This window comes from Schistocerca americana, chromosome 3 (assembly GCF_021461395.2).
Source record: "Schistocerca americana isolate TAMUIC-IGC-003095 chromosome 3, iqSchAmer2.1, whole genome shotgun sequence".
Lineage (NCBI taxonomy): Eukaryota > Metazoa > Arthropoda > Insecta > Orthoptera > Acrididae > Schistocerca > Schistocerca americana.
Window position 1 is genome coordinate 569,364,935 of NC_060121.1, and position 20,515 is coordinate 569,385,449.

Below are 20,515 nucleotides of genomic sequence, written 5' to 3' on the forward strand. Positions count from 1 at the left end.
CTGCCTGTGTGAGCAGTAGTGTCTTGCGAGGTAACCGACTCCAAATCTTCCTTGTATGCAGTTCCCGTGGCAATGGTCTCTCGTTAAGAGATAGGAATAGACTCTCATTCACCTCCTGTAGTAATTCCTTTCGGATCTGGAAGCGATTTTGATTCACAAGTCTTGAAAGACGTCTCCAGTCCCTCTCAGTCAGGGTCTTTTCCGACTACGATTCTGACGTCGTGCTTCGTGGCCACTGCTTGTAGACACGCTGAACAGCCCCCCCCCCCCCGCAAAACACCAACAAACCCAGCAGCTTCACACACCGTATGACTATGGGCACGGCCAAGTACGAATGCTTCTTTTAGCCACTATGTCACGACCTTACATTTACCCACGTCTGCGTATAATGTCGACCTGAAATATGAATGTCTCACTGATCGCTACTGCTTTATGATCACGTAGAGGCAGTGCGCGGGCAGTTGAGTAAGTGATTCGATCGCTGCGCCATATGTCAAGGTTGAACTATTCATCTGTGGGTGCCTAAATTTTTGTCTGGTGAATTTATAAAGCACTGTAGCTGTCATTGGATCAAAATCTACATGTAGAGGGTGTTTCAAAATCTTTGCGACAAACTTCTAGGGATGAGCTATTACATAGTGAGGAACAACGTTTGTTAGAGACGAAGTGTATGCCTTCGCTTCACAGCGACGTTGTGCCCCTGAGAGGCGCCAGGGTGTAGGCAGTGTGCGGCATTTGTATGCAACAAGTGTTGCCTACAAGCCAGTCATCTGCCATTCGACAAATGCGGCGGACCGGGCTTCTAAAATACGCTCTAAGACAAAAAAAGCGACGCACCACGAAGGAATGATCCGAATGGGACGGAAAGCGATAAATGTGATGTACATATACAGAAAAACGAACGATTACAATTTCAGAAAAACTGGATGATTTATTCAAGCGAAACAGATTCTCAAATTGAGCAAGTCAGTAACGTGTTCGTCCATCTCTGGCACTATTTCAAGCAGTTATACGGCTTGGCACTGATTGACACAGTTTCATATGTCCGTCTGAGGGATATCGTGCCAAATACTGTTCAATTGGAGGAGGACTGTGCCCTTAATGCTGCAAACGTATTCAACTGAGGAGAAATCGATGATATTGATGGCCAAGGTAGAGTTTGGCAAGCTTGAAGACAAGCAGGAAAAACTGTCGCCGTATGCAGGCGAAAATGTAAGCCCAGAATGATTTGCCGTTAAGGGCAACGTAATGGAGCGCAAAATATTGTCGACGTACCGTTGTGCTATAAGGATGCTGCGGATGATAACCAAATTGGTCCTTGTATGAAATGAAATGGCACTCCTACTCACTTGGCCGGAAGCGCGACTCATCACTGAAGACAGTTTTACTCCAGTCTATGTGATTACAGACCGAATGTTCCCGATACCACTGCAAACGGACTTGTTCGTGTACAGAGATCAATAGTAGTCGGCGCAATCGGCGCCAGGAGCTCAGTCCCTTTTCTGTGAGCCGCCTTTTAATGGTCCCTGCGGTCACTGAAGCACCAGTTGCACGTCGGATCGATGATTTTGTTGAATCCGGTGGGAGTTCCTCTCCTTCTTAATGCTGTGTTCGGCCATGGTTCACCCATTCCTGCCAACAACTTCGAATAGTGGCTTAGCACCTATTCAGACCTCGAGCGATTCGCCGATTACTCCAACCGGCTTCTTTGAACCCAACTACACATCCTCGCTCAAAGGCTGACATGTGCATATATTGTTCACGTTCTTGTCTGCGAGGCATTGTTCTGTCCAACTGAGTAAACTGAAATTAGCAAAGATCTTATGCCGTGGTATCGACATGTCCCCTGTTTACTATCCTTGCCAGCTGTGCGGTGAAATTGCTCTGCATCGCCGGCCGGAGTGGCCGAGCGGTTCTAGGCGCTACAGTCTGGAGCCGCGCGACGCTGCGGTCGCAGGTTCGAATCCTGCCTCGGGCATGGATGTGTGTGATGTCCTTAGGTTAGTTAGGTTTAAGTAGTTCTTAGTTCTAGGGGACTGATGACCTCAGATGTAAGTCCCATAGTGCCGGGAGCCATTTTTTTGCTCTGCATCGGCACACATTCATCCATCGGCTAGTAAAGCTTATAATTTTCATTTTCCGTCGATACCTGTATGAATATAAATTTGTGACCTACTTGCTACTTGCGTAACTCCTTAGTGGTGCGGCGTCTCTTTTTTCTACTCAGAGACACTCATTCCTAAGCGTTTTTCGTTGGAAATCACCCTGTCACTAACAAAACCTGTTTACCAAGACGTGATCTGTCTCCCCTAGACGTCTGTCGAAAAGATTTTGAAATATCCTGTATACTCAGAAACCTCCTGCACAGTGCATGGGAGGGCACATCGTACCAACATTACCGATTTTCTTTTTTTATAGAAACTCCGTATCGAATGAATGAAAAATGATTGTCTATACGCATCTACGTGCCCTCTTACTTTATTGTCACAATACCTACAGGAGGAATGCAGAGGAAGCAGCATAACGCTTGCACACCTTTCTTCGATTGGAGATTCTCTTTCACGACAACTACGTTATCTTTTCCGTTTAAGGATACTCAATTAAGTTGTTCGGCCATTTCTGTCACACTTTTCGTATGAGCTATAGCCACAAGGTACGATATCAGCATCACATCTCAGAGTTAGTTGGAAGTCTGTTGCCATGCCTACTTGATAAGAACTCCAAAAACTAGAACTGGATACGCTAGTATATCTTTCATGTGATTTCCTTTATACATGAATTGCATTTTTACACAACAAATCCTTGTAAGTCTTCCATTCGCCTGCCGGATTACTACTTTTACGTGATCGTCCCTCATCATATTCCTTCTCAGTATCACCCGTTTTACCCCTAAATACTTACACGATTTGACGTGCTCAAGAGGTTCACCGTTATTCTTGTAAGGCTTATGAAACACTTACGGGTTCGTTCCCTTTACTATAGCGTTTATCTTACATTTTTCTGCTCCTGAACTGTCAAAAACTCATGTCTCGTCTCTCGGATTTTCGGCTACGTGCTATGACGGAAAGTTATCTGGGCGGATCACATTTCCTTAATGTCTTTAGTTCTAAGTGCATGTAGTGCGCAAGACTTGTGAAATACCCGCTCTTTGATGGATAAATCGCTTAGCTAACTGGCCGTCATAATACATACTCGAAAATCCGGGTGACGAGACAGTTTTTTTTTTAATTCAAGACTGACAACCACAGTGCTTTATACGCGGTTTCTTCATCAATTATTAATCCCGTAGGGAAAATTACATTGTGTGAAATATAAAACAATATGAGATTAAATAGTGAATAATCCTTCGATATGACGTGAGGGGCTAGGTCACGTAATACGACAAAAGCGTTGTAGAAGAAGAAATGCAAGAAGAAAGAGCAAGAGGAAGACTCCGATTGGCATCTTTAAAACAAGTCATAAATAACGTGGGATTCAAAGAGCAAGCGTACATAAAGATGTTAGCTTGTAATAGATCCCGATGGAGAGTTGCCAACCAGTAAAAACAGAGAATGAACAGCGTGTGAGTGTCGAGGAATTCACGTGAAAGGTGGACACTGCATACACGTTGATGGACGGAATCATTGCACTCATTGTGTGACACCCCATTGTTCTCAATGCAATGTTCTGTGACGAAGGTATGATCTGTCAGATGGATAACTCTTGACGTGGACGCTTGTACATTTTAATGTTATAGTCGCTTTGTTAGATGCGACCAAGGAGATTATGCGTCTCATGTAGTAGAAAGAGAGCAGCTGAGTTCTATGCCCTGCTCCAAAGTATCGCTAGCCATGAACAGACTTACATGCTCTCCCTCCACGGGACACCGTGAAGAGTTGCGCAATTTAACTCAGGATTAAACCTGGTGATCAGGAACTTTATCCCACTATCTCTTCTCCTCTTGGAAGCCGACTTATGACGAAGAATATTTCTACTATTATCTCACATCACAGCCTCTACGTCTGATAGAGCCCAACAGAAGAGAGTAGATTAATGACTTTGGCTGTTAATGTTAGTAGGGAATAAAATTTCTTATCAATTGTTTTAGATAATTCTTTCCACTCTTCCTGTTTTCTGTTTCCATCTGCCTGTGGTGATTTCTTAATATCTAAACGTCTGCTTGACTCAGTGTATTCAACAATCTGTGGAGTATATTACAACATTTGTTGTTTCCACAATTTTAAACCTTCAGCGCTCTTTTCTATACCACATTAACTACTCATGAATGCTATAGTATCTCATCAATGAATAACGCCTTCCGGCAAGTATTTTCGTTGACTTCATACTATTTTTATCTTCTCTAATACCACCAGACCTTTTACTTTACCGACCCATGTAATTGTGAACAGCCCCCAGCAGTTCCATATTTCAGATGGCACCAGCTCCTTTTTATTTAGGTTGTATTAGTGCCAACGTTTACTTAGAAGTTTCGCTGTTCTGTTAACGTGCAGGTCCAGGAACTACTTCCTCGATGTGGGCCACTTTTTTCTGTCAGTAGATTCCCCTTGTGGAAGACAGTTTTCTTCGCTTTTGACAGACAGGTCCTAATTTCTTCCTTATTTGGCGCATCTTACGTAATACTCCTTCCTTGAGAATACATTTCTACAATTTTCTCTGTTGTATCTATGCCAGATTTGTCGTTATTCTCGTTAGTGCTGTTCATAATTATTTTTAAGTTATTTGTAGTTGCTTTTAACTTATTATTGAATTTTAACTTTTTCGGCCATTCTTTTTAGCCCTCCATCTTTCACTAACGAGGTGGCGCAGTGGTTAGGATCCTGGCCATGTATTCAGGTGCAAATTGTTGTCCTATTAAGTTTTAGTATTCTACCTAAATCATTTCAGCTGCATGCTGGATGGTTCCTTCAACGAAATCGTCGGTGATTTCCTACCCTATATTTGTTCATTTGAGGTAGTCTTACCTTGAGGCATTGCTTCTTCTTTTAGTCGGAAGGAAGGTCAAGGTATCAAGGGAAATTTAGCATAGTTATCTGCGCCCTTGCACTTTCATTTATAAACGGAAGTTTATTTGACTCCTATGTAGAGCTATTCTGAGACGCAGATCTGGCATCAGATTTGATAACTGCATCTTGATCTTACTCTTGATTTAAATGTTTGAGTCACCACGGGCTTTGGCGCAATAATTTTAGCATTTAATGTCCTTTGCACTAGTTGTTAGTACTCGTGACAGGGATGTCTCTGTTATTACTGTTCTATTTACCGCAGCAGTATTGGAATTACGACATAATTCATACGCACACGCTGTGGAAAAAATCCGTAGCAGATATTGGTATGTATTGTCAGCACTAACATTCTGCAGCACGTCATTGTTGAACTGGTGCCAGAAACTGAGCACCGTCAGGTTCGGCTTCTTCTGATAAATCGCTTTTAGGTGCGTGACATGAGTTGCAAGCATAACGCGTACGTGAACTCTACCACATCCTTGACTTCACACGAAAGCGATTGACGTAAAGCGGCGCACTAAATGCGCATGTGAATTACATCCCGGTGTTTCTGGCCCCAAGCTTCAGCTGTAGGGCTGGGGGTTCTCCCACAGTCTAGGAAACCAGCATTCTAAGGAAATACAGTAAATCGACGTTAGTAAACGCGACGGGAGAAACTGTAGCTATTGCAAAAGAGTCCGATCAATCGCTGTCTCCGTGTTGGTACCGGAATGACTCTTTAGTCGGTATGACGCCATGACCGAACGAGTAAACATTCATCTACTCCACAAGTGAATACAGTCAACACGTGGCGTGTAAACTGGCTACTAGCACACGTTTTGGAAGGGTCTTCGTGCTAACTCGCCTTTCAAACGTAATGTACAGTATCATCTGTATACCATCGTTCATTTCTTTGCAGGTCTTATGACAAGGCTCTCAATCTGACATGTATAGCTGTGGCTTGTGGGCGCGGGAGTAGCATGTACATTAATAAGTGATATTCGATTTTTGTTATTATTATAAACTGCAAATACTGTGTTGAAACATGTCTGTTACATTAGAAGTGCGGGGTGTTGAGGATACAAGTACAGATATTTTTATTGGTCACTAAATACAACTTTACATCAGAATTTATTTCATGTGCAGATTAATGATGTTGATGTTAGGAGTAGTACGTTTTTGGTTGGTTAGAACATCCGAGTATGTGTTCCAAGAGCAAGCCGTTAATGCTTATTTTCCCCTGGGCAGCAGATCAGATGTTGAAGCGTGGATACGTGGACGGAAACGGTTCGTCTATTCCTACAGGCGTAATCCACTTAGCTGTGCGGTTACGACCACGTAGAAAACAAACAGGTAGTAAAATGTAACGTGTTTAAGGGAAAACTGTTAGACGCTGAGAAAAAAACAAGTTACACTCTTAAATGGGTACACATTACGGTATTAACAGTCACAGATCCGCACTTATACACCTAACGCACTATATAATAAAATGCAACTAATCTTAATGGCCTCATCGTGTAATTTTCAATTTCAGGAATGGTTAGATAAATGCTTTTTTTATTTTGGAACGCATGGTTAAACTCTCAAATATGATTATGAATCATCGGTTCCAGGCAACAAAGTGTTATTACCTGCTTTTCTCTAAATACATTGCAATACACTTATCCCTGTCTTCCCAAAATCTTCTGTTATCAAAGCATAAGAACTAAATGTGGCACTGCAATCGACTTATATTTCAAGAAAAAGGCGATAACGACTGGACGTTCTAGCCACATCTGCGTTTATTAAACTCGTTCTGTCAGTCTTGTTGTGTTTCATCTGTGCTTACTCACGGTATCTTGAGGCTGTACGTGGAGGAAGAAGTTATATGTTGTGTAGAATGATTAGAAAAAATGAGATGAAACTTCGATTCTCCTTTCAGACAATTTTATATTCAAAAAGTTTTTGTCTGCAAACGTAAGATAGTTTAAGTTCAACAACCCCTAATGTTTTGGCATAGAGGATAAATTTAGAAAGGTTTGGGCTTACATTGTATCTCACCAAAAGGCGTTCCTCCAAACCATCATCCATGAATACAGCAGCAAGGCGGGGTGGGGAGAAGAGGAAGCGATCACACACAGTGTGGAGTGCGTAGGGTAGAACTGTAGCTGTAGTTATCTACCGACAGTCCAGAGAGCACTTAATCCTTCCCGCTACGACATTTTTCGCATCACTCTTGCAGACCCCCTACGTGGTTGTCCCGACGCTGTTCATTACCACTGCGTTTCTGTGATCTGATTTGCAAATGAATACACGAATGAAGAAATTTCAATATCCACTTTTGCACGTTTACTCCGAAAGCCAGCATACGGTGCATAGCGAGGGTAATTCGTACCATCGTTAGTCATTTTCGATGCTACTCCATTCGCATACCCGAGTACTTGCTTTAATCTCTATAATCTTATTCTAGGCGATATAAACAATGGAAGAAGCGGAATTGTTGGGCAGTTGTCTTCTAAAGAACAGCGTCGCCTTTATGACAAAGATCACCTTTCAAGTTTCTTGAGCATCTCTGGTACACTGTCGTTAATGGACAGGGTAGCACGTCCCCGAATTCGTTCGGAGCTTGGTGTCACGCCTACATGTTAAGACTCTAGACATCTCTCTCTCGGATAAGTCGCCCTACCGTCTTCGATGCGTATTCTCTGACAGACGGGTCATTTCCGACACCAATCATTCCACTTCATGTCGACAAGTAGTCGACGTTTGAACAATGACACAGGATCCATAAGTTTGCGACAAATCTTGTAATTGTACAGAATCGGTATGTTTTCTGTTCGCTACGACAACTGTCTTGCATCTATCACACATTTAAAGAGAGCTGCATTCAGTACACCGAAACGAAATACTGTGTATCTCGTCAATACGTTTTTGAAGGACTTGCAATTAGAAAGCCTAATTTTATGTAATCTTCCGAGTCAAAGTAAAGGAAGACAAGAAACCTAGCTATCAGAGATGTGTGAGCTACTTTCACTTTCTACGAATCTCATTCGGGTATATGTCGCCTTGATCACAAATCTCTCCCTTAGTGAGCAGGTTTAAGAATAGAGGGCAACGCCGACATTTTTCATGACTTACAACAACATTAATATATCTAACGCGCATGCCCGTCACCTCCAATGCCTTAACCACAGGGCCATTTATTCCGATACAAGCGGTTATAGATACTGAAACAAGGTTACTCAGAGACATCGTGGAATGAAATACTATTTCGCTATACGATAAATACTATCTGTAATCTGCAAGTCTGTGAGGTCTCACCATATCAACCTATATCAACAGTAGCAGCTTCTATTATACACTCCTGGAAATTGAAATAAGAACACCGTGAATTCATTGTCCCAGGAAGGGGAAACTTTATTGACACATTCCTGGGGTCAGATACATCACATGATCACACTGACAGAACCACAGGCACATAGACACAGGCAACAGAGCATGCACAATGTCGGCACTAGTACAGTGTATATCCACCTTTCGCAGCAATGCAGGCTGCTATTCTCCCATGGAGACGATCGTAGAGATGCTGGATGTAGTCCTGTGGAACGGCTTGCCATGCCATTTCCACCTGGCGCCTCAGTTGGACCAGCATTCGTGCTGGACGTGCAGACCGCGTGAGACGACGCTTCATCCAGTCCCAAACATGCTCAATGGGGGACAGATCCGGAGATCTTGCTGGCCAGGGTAGTTGACTTACACCTCCTAGAGCACGTTGGGTGGCACGGGATACATGCGGACGTGCATTGTCCTGTTGGAACAGCAAGTTCCCTTGCCGGTCTAGGAATGGTAGAACGATGGGTTCGATGACGGTTTGGATGTACCGTGCACTATTCAGTGTCCCCTCGACGATCACCAGTGGTGTACGGCCAGTGTAGGAGATCGCTCCCCACACCATGATGCCGGGTGTTGGCCCTGTGTGCCTCGGTCGTATGCAGTCCTGATTGTGGCGCTCACCTGCACGGCGCCAAACACGCATACGACCATCATTGGCACCAAGGCAGAAGCGACTCTCATCGCTGAAGACGACACGTCTCCATTCGTCCCTCCATTCACGCCTGTCGCGACACCACTGGAGGCGGGATGCACGAGGTTGGGGCGTGAGCGGAAGACGGCCTAACGGTGTGCGGGACCGTAGCCCAGCTTCATGGAGACGGTGCGAATGGTCTTCGCCGATAGCCCAGGAGCAACAGTGTCCCTAATTTGCTGGGAAGTGGCGGTGCGGTCCCCTACGGCACAGCGTAGGATCCTACGGTCTTGGCGTGCATCCGTGCGTCGCTGCGGTCCGGTCCCAGGTCGACAGGCACGTGTACCTTCCGCCGACCACTGGCGACAACATCGATGTACTGTGGAGACCTCACGCCCCACGTGGTGAGCAATTCGGCGGTACGTCCACCCGGCCTCCCGCATGCCCACTATACGCCCTCGCTCAAAGTCCGTCAACTGCACATACGGTTCACGTCCACGCTGTCGCGGCATGCTACCAGTGTTAAAGACTGCGATGGAGCTCCGTATGCCACGGCAAACTGGCTGACACTGACGGCGGCGGTGCACAAATGCTGCGCAGCTAGCGCCATTCGACGGCCAACACCGCGGTTCCTGATGTGTCCGCTGTGCCGTGCGTGTGATCATTGCTTGTACAGCCCTCTCGCAGTGTCCGGAGCAAGTATGGTGGGTCTAACACACCGGTGTCAATGTGTTCTTTTTTCCATTTCCAGGAGTGTAGATTTATTTCTGCATTGTCACTAACGAAACAAGGGGCGGCATTGGAGGAGAATGGCCCAGCATGTCCCTGGAAACAAATCACTATTTACGTCAGATGCTGTGAGAACAGAATAATCACTTGCGTTATAGAGCACTTTCGTTCTGGGACCCGTTGTTTTGACGTCTGTCTGCGAAGCGAAACTTTAATTCACAGAGAGGGCAAGAGCTGTGGCTCCAGACAAACTCCGAGAGTAATTGCTACAGGTTACCGTGACAAACGTATCCGAAAGTAGCCCGCGCCTATGCTATTACCGCGCCAAGTGTTGGCACGCCCATGGGTTGGCATTAATAAAATTATCTCCGTCGGACCCAAGGAAGATGGGTTGGCGTTTCTTTCCGCTACGGTTCTCCAGTCCGTTGCTCAATTCACCTTTCACTCTGCGCTCTCCCAGTAAATGGCTGACTCTCGTAGAAGCTGTGCCGGTGTTGCCGCAGAATGCAGTGTCAGCTCGTCAAAGAGCTCGTCACGCTTAGGAGGCTCTCGCAGGCGAGCTGTGGCCACCACATTCGTTCCCGTTCACTGCGGAGAGTCCTTTTGCAACCTCTCAGGGAACTTTTTTTCGCTTAAAGTTAGTCGATCTGCTGTTGACACATGAACCATCTTACGTTTGTAGACAAAAACTTTTTGAATATAAAATGATCTGAAAGGAGAATCACCGGTCGAAGTGGCCGCGCGGTTCTGGCGCTGCAGTCTGGAACCGCGAGACCGCTACGGTCGCAGGTTCGAATCCTGCCTCGGGCATGGATGTGTGTGATGTCCTTCGGTTAGTTAGGTTTAACTAGTTCTAAGTTCTAGGGGACTAATGACCTCAGCAGTTGAGTCCCATAGTGCTCAGAGCCATTTGAACCATTTTTTTTGAAAGGAGGATCGAAGTTTCATCTCATTTTATTTTCTTACTCTTTGTTTACAAGTTAAAGCTACAGTATGCTGCAGGCTGTGGAGCGGTCATCTTATTGCAGTTGTAGGTGAATACATGTCCTGAAATTTTAACAATGTGAGGGAGTCATTATTTTGATTTATCACGACTTAATTACCGGTCAGGAATTTTAGAGCAAAACTTCAAGTGGTTAATGTAGCCTATTATCCTGGCGTAAGAGTCGACCGACGCGGAAGTAGTTTCGAGTATACCTCAGAGAAAGCTGTGCTATCGCTATGAGACAACTTTTTTCCTTCTTAAAGCTGTATCTCGCGTCGTGAAAAACAAATTTATATTTTATAGATTACTTGGAGGGCACTTTCATTGTTTTAAAAGCTTATCACATTCTTACAGTTTCGTACACAACATCTACAAATGCAGTTATACACTGGTCAGCCAGAACATTATGACCACTGACGTAATACGGATATAAACACGTCCAGGCGATAGCAGAGCAGCGTCTCCTGGCGAGGAATGACTGCCAGCCGTGCACACGCACGTTGCATGTGGTGTCACTGAGCGTGATGTCTTGTGTAGAACGGGGAAGGCGCGCGATCCATCTGAGTTTGAACTAGGGCAATTTGTGATGGCCCGGAGACACGGCAGGTGCATAAACTGCTCGACTTGTGGGGTGTTGGAGGACTGCTGTGGTCAGCGTTTTCAACACGGGCGAAACCAAGGTGAAACCGCGTCCAGATGTCGTGCGGTTGGGCAGCCACCCCTCGTTGTAGGTGTCGGACATCGTATACAGGCGGCGGACTGTGGCGGAACTAAGACCAGACTTTAATGCTGAACAGAGTTCAAGTGTGTCTGAACATACAGTGCACCGAACTCTCCTAACGATGGGTCTGCGCAGGCGACTTCCCGTGCGTGTGCCAATGTTAACACCACGACATCGGCAACTGCATCTGAAATGGACACGTGACCATCGACACTGGACGTTGGCACAGTGGCAGATCGTTGCCTGGTCTGATTAGTCCCGATACCTCCTTCATCACGTCTACGGAAGGACGCGAATCCGTCGTCTTCCGCGGGAACACCTCCTTGACGCCTATACTGTGGGACGGAGACAAGCTGGCGGCGGCTCCATTCTGGTCTGGGGAACGTTCACTTGGGCATCCATGGGTCCAGAGAAGCTCTTGCAAGGCATCATGATGGCCAAGGGGTATAGTACACTGGTGGCAGACCACGTACTACACTTCATGACGATCATGTTTCCAGAGGTGGCATTTTTCAAGAAGATAAGGTACCACAAGGCAATGAGTGCGATGGTGTGGTTCGAGAGGAACACTAGTGACTCCAATTGACGTGCTACCCCCCCTCCCCCCTTCCCGCCCCAACTCACCAGCTCTGAACCCGTTCGAACACATATGGGATGAGGCGTCCGAGCTCATTGCCAGCTCCCCGGAATTTACGGGAATTAGGTGACTTGTATGCAGACGTGGTGCCAACTCCCTCCAGCGACCGACCAAGGGCTCATTGGTTCCATGACACGACGCGTCGCAGCTATTAAGTAGGTGGTCATAATGTTCTGGCGTCCTGGCTGATCAGTGTATGTAAATACACGAGAAACAAAATGAATACCTCAGTAAGTTCAGAAATTCAAGCTTGTATCCGGGAAAAGTTCAGTGATGGTATTGAAATTGAGGACGAAACGATGTCAGTGATAAGATTTGTTGATAATATAGCCATCGTTAGTGACAGTGAGTGAGAAGTGCATGACATTTTCAATGGAATGAAGTCTAAAATGAGTAGAGCGAAAAAAAGAGGAAAGTAATGATGAGCAACATAAATGTGATTAATGATAAACTTAACATCAAAATTGGGGATCACGAAGTAGACGAAGTGGATGCATGCTGCTACTTTTAATGCAAAAAGCACATGAAAGACGGAGAAAGCGACTGAACGAATCTCAGATTGAAAAATTTGTTTATGTTGTGGTCTATGATCGGCTTGTGCGAAGTCTGGCGGCGCTTGAATTGGCGCAGACCGTGTTAAGACAAATTTGTACAAGTTGAGCTCGTAAATGTTACGCAGTCTTTTGCCTAGTGGTGTAGCAAGCAGCTGTGGTGCAGTTTTCTTTTGAAGTATTAGAAATTGTTCGCAGATTACACGCAGTTATGCACTGAAGGTATAACTGTATTCTTGGAACTGTATAAATCAATGCTAAATATTTGAAAAATTGAGAGCAGAGAACATAAGAAGGTAATAAAAAACAAGGTCTACGAGGAACTACAGACATCTGTGCATTCAAGATGGCAATACATCGCAAGTTAACCGTCTATAAAAGTGAGGTGATATTCGTTGCATGAAACATGGGTAGCATTATATTGGACGTTACACAATGATGCGGGTTCCTGATGTAGGCAGTTTCTAGGGTGGACCTTGCACTTCATCCATTTCACGTTCACTTTCTGTAACTCAGTTGTTTAAATAACGAAACTGAATCAAAGCCGGCGTGAGAGAATAATAGAATTGGTTACCCTACAAAGTGGCGGAGAGGGACTGATAGTAGTATTAGATAAGACTTTTGAACACGCCAACAGATAGAGAGTGTTAGGTAGCTAGTTCCATGTGCTATAATCAGTAGTGTGGGTTAAATGTACCCCAACTTGACTACTCTGGTTTTCAGACATAAGTGCACGGCGGAAAGTCCATCGAACCACTTTCACACTATTTCTCTACCGTTCCACTCTCTGACAGTGCGCGAGAAAACAGAAGACATTTATCTTGCGAGCTCTGATTTCTTCCATTTTATTGCGATGAACATTTATCGTTATGTAGGTGGGTGTCAACAAAATATTTTTGCATTCGGAAGAGAATGTTGGTGACTGAAATTTCATGAAAAGATCTCACTTCTACGAAAAACGCCTTTATTACAATGACTGCCACCCCAACTCGCGCATAATATTCGTGACGCTGTATCCCCTATTTCCCGATAATACAAAACGAGTTGCCCTCCTTTGCAGTTTCTCTACATCCTCCGTCAATCCAACCTCGCAAGTATACAGTACTACACAGCCGTACTCAAGCAGAGGACGGACAAGCGTATTGTAGGCTGCCTCTTCAGTAGACCTGTTACATCTTCTAAGTGGCCTGCCTGTAAAACGCAGTCTTTGTTTAGCCTTCCCCAGGAAATTACCTCTATGATCGTTCCAACTTACATTGTTCGTAACTGTAATTCCTAGGTATTTAACTGAATTATCAGTCTTTACATAAGTGTGATTTATGTAGTAACCGAAATATAACGGATTCTTTTTAGTACTCACGTGGATGACTTCACATTTTTCATTATATAGGGCCGATTACTACTTTTCGAATCGTACAAATATTTTGTGTAAATCAGTTTGCAATTGGGTTTAATCTTCGGATGAGTTTAGTAGACGTTAAATGACAGCATCATCTGCTGACGATCAAACATGTCTGCTGATACTATCCCCTAAATCATTTACATAGATTAGGGACAGCATGGGCCTACAACACTTCCTTTGGAAACGCTAGATATCACTTCTGTTTTACTGGACGACTTTTCGTCAATTACTACTCCAGTTGCACAACTGAGGCGATACGCCGTAGCCATGCACTTTGATTAGAAGTCGCTTGTGATGAAAGGTGTCAAGAGCCTTCTGTAAATGTAAAAATATGGAATCAGTTTGAGATCCCCTGTCGATAGCACTCATTACTTCGTTAAAATAAAGAACAAGAAGGATATTTTCTGAATCAGCGGCGACTTTGTGTCAATAAATTGTTTTCTTCAAGGTAATTCGTGATGTTTGAACGTAGGTATGTTTCAAAACCTTAGCGCAAATCGACGTCAGCGATATGGGTCTATAATTCATCGGATTACTCCTACTTCCTTCCTTCTGTGTTAGTGTGAACTGTGGAGCTATCCTTACGTACGGATTGTTTATCTTATTTTAGAAATTTTCCAGGGTTCCAGAAACTCGCTATGTATTGCATCTGTCTGCAGCGTTGGAGCAGCACTGAAAGTAGGAGAGAAAGCTTTGTGGTGGGCGTATGAGAGCAGAGAGAGCGGGGTCGGCTGGCACCCTTCCAAGAGTAATCAAGACTCTCGCTGCGGCATTTCTCCAGTAGGAGGGATGGTTGCTGCAGGATGCACCCCCCCGGTTCTCCGTGCAGTGGGGAATGCCGGGCAGCTTTAGCAAACGAGCGCGAATGGCGCAAGGCCTGCAGAGCCCGACCCGGGAATTCCGGATTGCCTGCACATTCGGCGCGCGGCCTCGGGATTGAGACGCGTCTCACGGTTTCGCACCGCCGCGAACCTCCTCCATGCGTGAAACAGCGCCGCTCTGCGTTGCAAATGCGTTTTGTTTCGAAAGGAAACCTGCCCGGCCCTGCTGCTTTGTAGTGCCGTCTGCCCCACTCGTGACGCTGATGGCTTTCGGGGAAGAATAACCGCCGCAGGCAGGTCACGCGCGCTAGTAAAAGGATATTTTACTTCGGGTACCAAACGCTTCTCTGAATGAAAATACGGGCGCCATTCTTTTGTTCCACCGTGGCATCCAGTCACATCAATGTGACCACCGCCTACACTCGACGTTAAAGTGCAGTATTCGCTCACAGACGGTGGATGGGAGCACTAGCAGTGGAGGGCAGCATGTCGGGGCACGCGGAAAACAGTGCATTAGTTTCCGTAAACAACCGTCGGTACGTTCTACCAATCGTTGAATTTCACGACTGTAGAAATCCTCTCCTCGGTCACAGAGCCATTCGAGGAACGGTGGGCGAACGTTCTCACTGATGAAAAATCTGCGACTGCTGCGGATCAGTTCCTCACTTGCCTGGACATTGTCGTTTGTGGTCGGTGTGGATGGCCTTCCTCTCCTACCAACATCACTCAGGTCTATGAGGCCTTACTCACATTGCTGGCACCATCCCACTACGGCTGGATGCGGCGTTTCTTTTCTTATGTATCTCCAGATTTTCACGGTGAATCTGTGTGCAATTTAGACGGTTTGCCCACAAGGATCGTACTGTCCCGTGTACTTCAGCTTTGGATTACGTTTCCAGTTGCCGCGTCATTTGAATGGCACTTTGTGATGCACCTCTTACCCGTACAGAAGCAACGCTTGTGACGGTCCTCTAATGCCGTTCAGGCTTTTCCTATTCACAGGATTGAGTGGTTTGTCAACCATCTGGCCCATAGGAACCTAGGCGCAGCGAGTAGGGAGACACCACAGGAATATGTGGAATGCGAAATTATCCCCCTAATATTTTACTACCTGACGATATTAATACAGCCCTGGATCGCAAACTTGTCTGACTGCCCAGAAACTGCCGAGAGAGAACTTGAATATTAAGAATATTGCGTAAAATCTCGTGTAACACTCACTTCACAAGTCCACCTGCATACGTGACGCGCAATATTGACAACCCCAGGAAAGGCTATCGATTTTTATTAGCGTTCGATACATGCCTCTCACAGGACTTCAAGCATGCGTATGAGAGATTTATAACAACAGGCCGTTCCTAATACCATATATCATAATAATTGCTGTAATTAAACGTGACATAATGACTTATCTGCGGGTAATGCTTTCATATACGAATGCTCTCGCAGGAGTGAGTTGTTATCGCCAATAATTTACTAATTAATTATGAAACACGTTTGTATTATAGCTTGCAGTATGCCATTTTAAGGTAATGGCGCATTGGAAATTTGTCACAAACATATCACCTTTATCTTTAAGTGCCAAATATAAGCCTGGATAATGGATAAGGTCGTGGTTTATGGAGGCAAAGGACGCAGGTTCGTATCCTGCAATATGCGAGTTTATTATTATTATTTTCATCTTAGCGGTGTAAAAGCATTCTGTGACTTCCTTATGAATGGAACACTTTCACGTTATGCAATATTCGAAGTTATTTGAATTTCCGTCCGGTTAGAAAACGAAGAATGAAATAATAATTGTTGATTTTCGAGTGTGAGGTTAGGCAGGAACTTAACAGGACTGGTTTAATTGATGCGACTGAAACGAGCAGAAATAAAATTCATACTCTTCCTTTTCACAAATATTTGGCTCTTTATTTACGAATATGTGGCGATTTATAAGTGTGTGGTTAGGTAGGAGCCTAAGACGACAGTTAATTGCTGCAAGTGAGACGAGGGGCAGAAAAAAGCATGAAGTTACTTCGCGTTTGCAGAAAGTCTTGTGAAACGAGTGTTACACTGAAATCACAACTTTCCACGGGAAACTCAAAGGCGCAGAGTAAACGTACTGTCATTGCAAAAATACATTTTCAATCGTCTATCCAAAATTAACTCTAATCAATCCAGCCTTCCAGTTCAGTCATATGGTATCGCTACAGTTCGGCAGAGTAAACGATCAAGAGTAAAACTACAAAACCACTTCGAGCATAAATTAATGTTCACGCCGCTGTATTTCCTCGTAGTACAGTATGTACGGTCAGGCGCCACTTGAAATCTCCAAATAGCCTTCGCAGTCAGTCGGTACAGTCTAAAAATAGCAGTACATCCAGCTTTGTGCGGTACAGATCATTAACAAGTCACTTACAGATCGTAACAGATCAGAACGCCTCACAATCTTTTCTGCGCCGGCGGATTCTTTGGCGGCGACCTTATGCTCGCCCGGCTGTCGGCTGCCCGCTGTTATCGACCATGTACGCGGTTCACCGGTCGTTCACCAGCTGCAGCGCCCCGTAACTTACACTAGCTTTTTGGCAACAATTTTCAGTGTACTTTGGACGGTGACTGCCTATCTCGGCTGTCTATATCGGCTGTCTATATAACTTCTCATTCTGACGTGCTTCCACCGTGCGATCTCTGGATATACACTACTGGCCATTAAAATTGCTACACCAAGAATAAATGCAGATGATAAACGGGCATTCATTGGACAAATATATTATACTAGAACTGACATGTGATTGCATTTTCACGCAATTTGGGTGCATAGATCCTGAGATATCAGTACCCAGAACAACCACCTCTGGCCATAATAATGGCCTTGACACGCCTGGGCGTTGAGTCAAACAGAGCTTGGATGGCGTGTACAGGTACAGCTGCCCATGCAGCTTCAACGCGATACCACAGTTCATCAAGAGTAGTGACTGGCGTATTATGACGAGCCAGTTGCTCGCCCACCATTGACTAGGCGTTTTCAATTGATGAGAGATCTGGAGAATGTGCTGGCCAGTGCAGAAGTTGAACATGTTCTGTATCCAGAAAGGCCCGTACAGAACCTGCAGCATGCGGTCGTGCATTATCCTGCTGAAATGTAGGGTTTCGCAGGGATCGAATGAAGGGTAGAGCCACGGGTCGTAACACATCTGGAATGTAACGTCCACTGTTCAAAGTGCCGTCAACGCGAACAAGAGGTGATCGAGACGTGTAACCAATGGCACCCCATACCATCACGCCGGGTGATACGCCAGTATGGCGATGACGAATACACGCTTCCAATGTGCGTTCACTGTGATGTCGCCAAACACGGACGCGACCATCATGATGCTGTAAAGAGAACCCGGATTCATCCGAAAAAAATGACGTTTTGCCATTCGTGCACCCACGTTCGTCTTTGAGCACACCATCGCAGGTGCTCCTGTCTGTGATGCAGCGTCAAGGGTAACCGCAGCCTTGATCTTCGAGCTGATAGTCCATTCTGCTGCAAACGTCGTCGAACTGTTCGTGCAGATGGTTGTTGTCTTGCAAACGTCCCCATCTGTTGACTCAGGGATCGAGACGTGGCTGCACGATCCGTTACAGCCATGCGGCTAAGATGCCTGTCATCTCGACTGCTAGTGATACGAGGCCGTTGGGATCCAGCACGGTGTTCCGTATTACCCTCCTGAACCACCGATTCCATATTCTGCTAACAGCCATTGGATCTCGACCAACGCAAGCAACAATGTCGCGATACGATAAACCGCAATCGCGATAGGCTACAATCCGACCTTTATCAAAGTCGGAAACGTGATGGTACGCATTTCTCTTCCTTACACGAGGCGTCACAACAACGTTTCACCAGGCAACGCCGGTCAGCTGCTGTTAGTGTATGAGAAATCGGTTGGAAACTCTCCTCATGTCAGCACGTTGTAGGTGTCACCACCGGCGCCAACCTTATGTGAATGCTCTGAAAAGCTAATCATTTGCATATCACAGCATCTTCTTCCTGTCGGTTAAATTTCGCGTCTGTAGCACGTCATCTTCGTGGTGTAGCAATTTTAATGGCCAGTAGTGTATATACCGATACAAAAGGTCTGTCACGGGGACCCATAGTCGTCTGCTTCACAGTTAAAATAACTCGTGTGTTAAACACTCTCTCAAATCTCGTAAATGGGTTCCCCGTACATGATGTACTTGTGATTTGGTTATTCATTCTCCTATCAGAAACACACAGTTACGACTATATTATTTTTGTTCAATACTCAGCCGCTTCCAGCGCTTTTTTTGTTCCTTGGAAGTTCACCTGTGCAAGGAGCTGTACACAATCGGCATTGAATCATATGAAGCATCTTCATCAGTGTAAGCCCACCTTGCCAAATTGACGTTCGATCTGCCAACTCCAGATCTAAGTCCATCAAGGGTCTTCCAAGTCCTCCATTTCTCATCATAGCCAGGAGGTAGTGTTTCCTAAACATTTTTCCAAGCAGGGGAAATGTAGGTCGTAGCTCTATACAGTTACTACCTAGTGTTTTAGCAGCGGTTGTAAGACTCGCCGTTGTTCTAAGGGAACTCCTCCTTGAATTCAGTCTTTGAGGTTGCGGTTAGTGCCCATACGGAGGATGCATTCTCTCCTGCTCCACTTTCTTCCTTTCTTTATTCACAGCTATTTCTCCTCGAAAAGGACGTGGTACTATTCCTACAAGGTGGCAAAGCCATTCGACTAGAGTGAATTTCTGGCAAACTGTTATGGTTCTGTAGGTGTCATTGAGAGCTATTTCGCCTGTTTGGCATTTGTTGAATTATACCAAACAGGACATGTATACTCTGCCTGAGAATAGCGCAGTGTCATTCCAGAGGTTTGTAGAGATTCAGGTTGACTACCCCACTGTGATTATGGACTGTGGGAAACCCGGACCAGAAGAAAATGGAAGCATTTGAGACGTGGTGCTACAGAAGAATGTTGAAAATTAGATGATCTGATAAGGTAAGTAATAAGGAAGTTCTCAGCAGAATCGGTGAGTAAAGGAATATATGGAAAACACAAAGAAGAAGGGGCAGGATGATAGGGCATCTGTTAAGAGATCAGGGAATGATTTTCGAGGTACTAGAGGGAGCTGCAGAGGGAAAAACCTGTAGGGGAAAACAGAGATGGAATACATTCAGCAATAATTGAGAGCGTAGGTTGCAAGTGCTTTTCTGAGATGAAAAGTTTGGCACAGGAGAGATATTCGTGGCCGCATCAAACCCGTCAGAAGATTGGTGACTAAAATAACGTCATTGTGACTCGGCTAGTTTCCGCAGAAGATTGTTCCTGGTGGAAACTTTTCACTTACAGTTCATTTAGTGCTTCTTGAAAGTAAGTAATCTATCAAGTGCTCCTATATATTTTCGAGTCTCACAGTGTGATAACACTGTTTTTAATTTGAGACAAACTTCCCCGTTTCTCATATGAGAAGGACACACTCGAGTCTGTGGGATTTGGTTTAAGTTGATTTGTGTTGTAGTATCTGGAAAGTTGTTTAAGGGCGTACGTGAGAGTGTTCACTACTGAATTAAAATTTGTGATGAAAAGATTGAAACATCCCCTTAGAAAAATTTATGAATGACTGTGCTGATAAACCTCTTACATTATATGCTTTTCAAACAACTGAGCAAAACTGAACGTACTT

At 45.0% G+C, this 20,515-nt stretch overlaps 1 protein-coding gene across 1 annotated transcript in view; it reads right to left on the reverse strand.

The window, feature by feature from the left end:
• The window catches only part of LOC124605563 (patched domain-containing protein 3), a 404,372-nt gene that overhangs the window by 103,861 nt on the left and 279,996 nt on the right, over nucleotides 1–20,515 (reverse strand). The window lies entirely within an intron of this gene.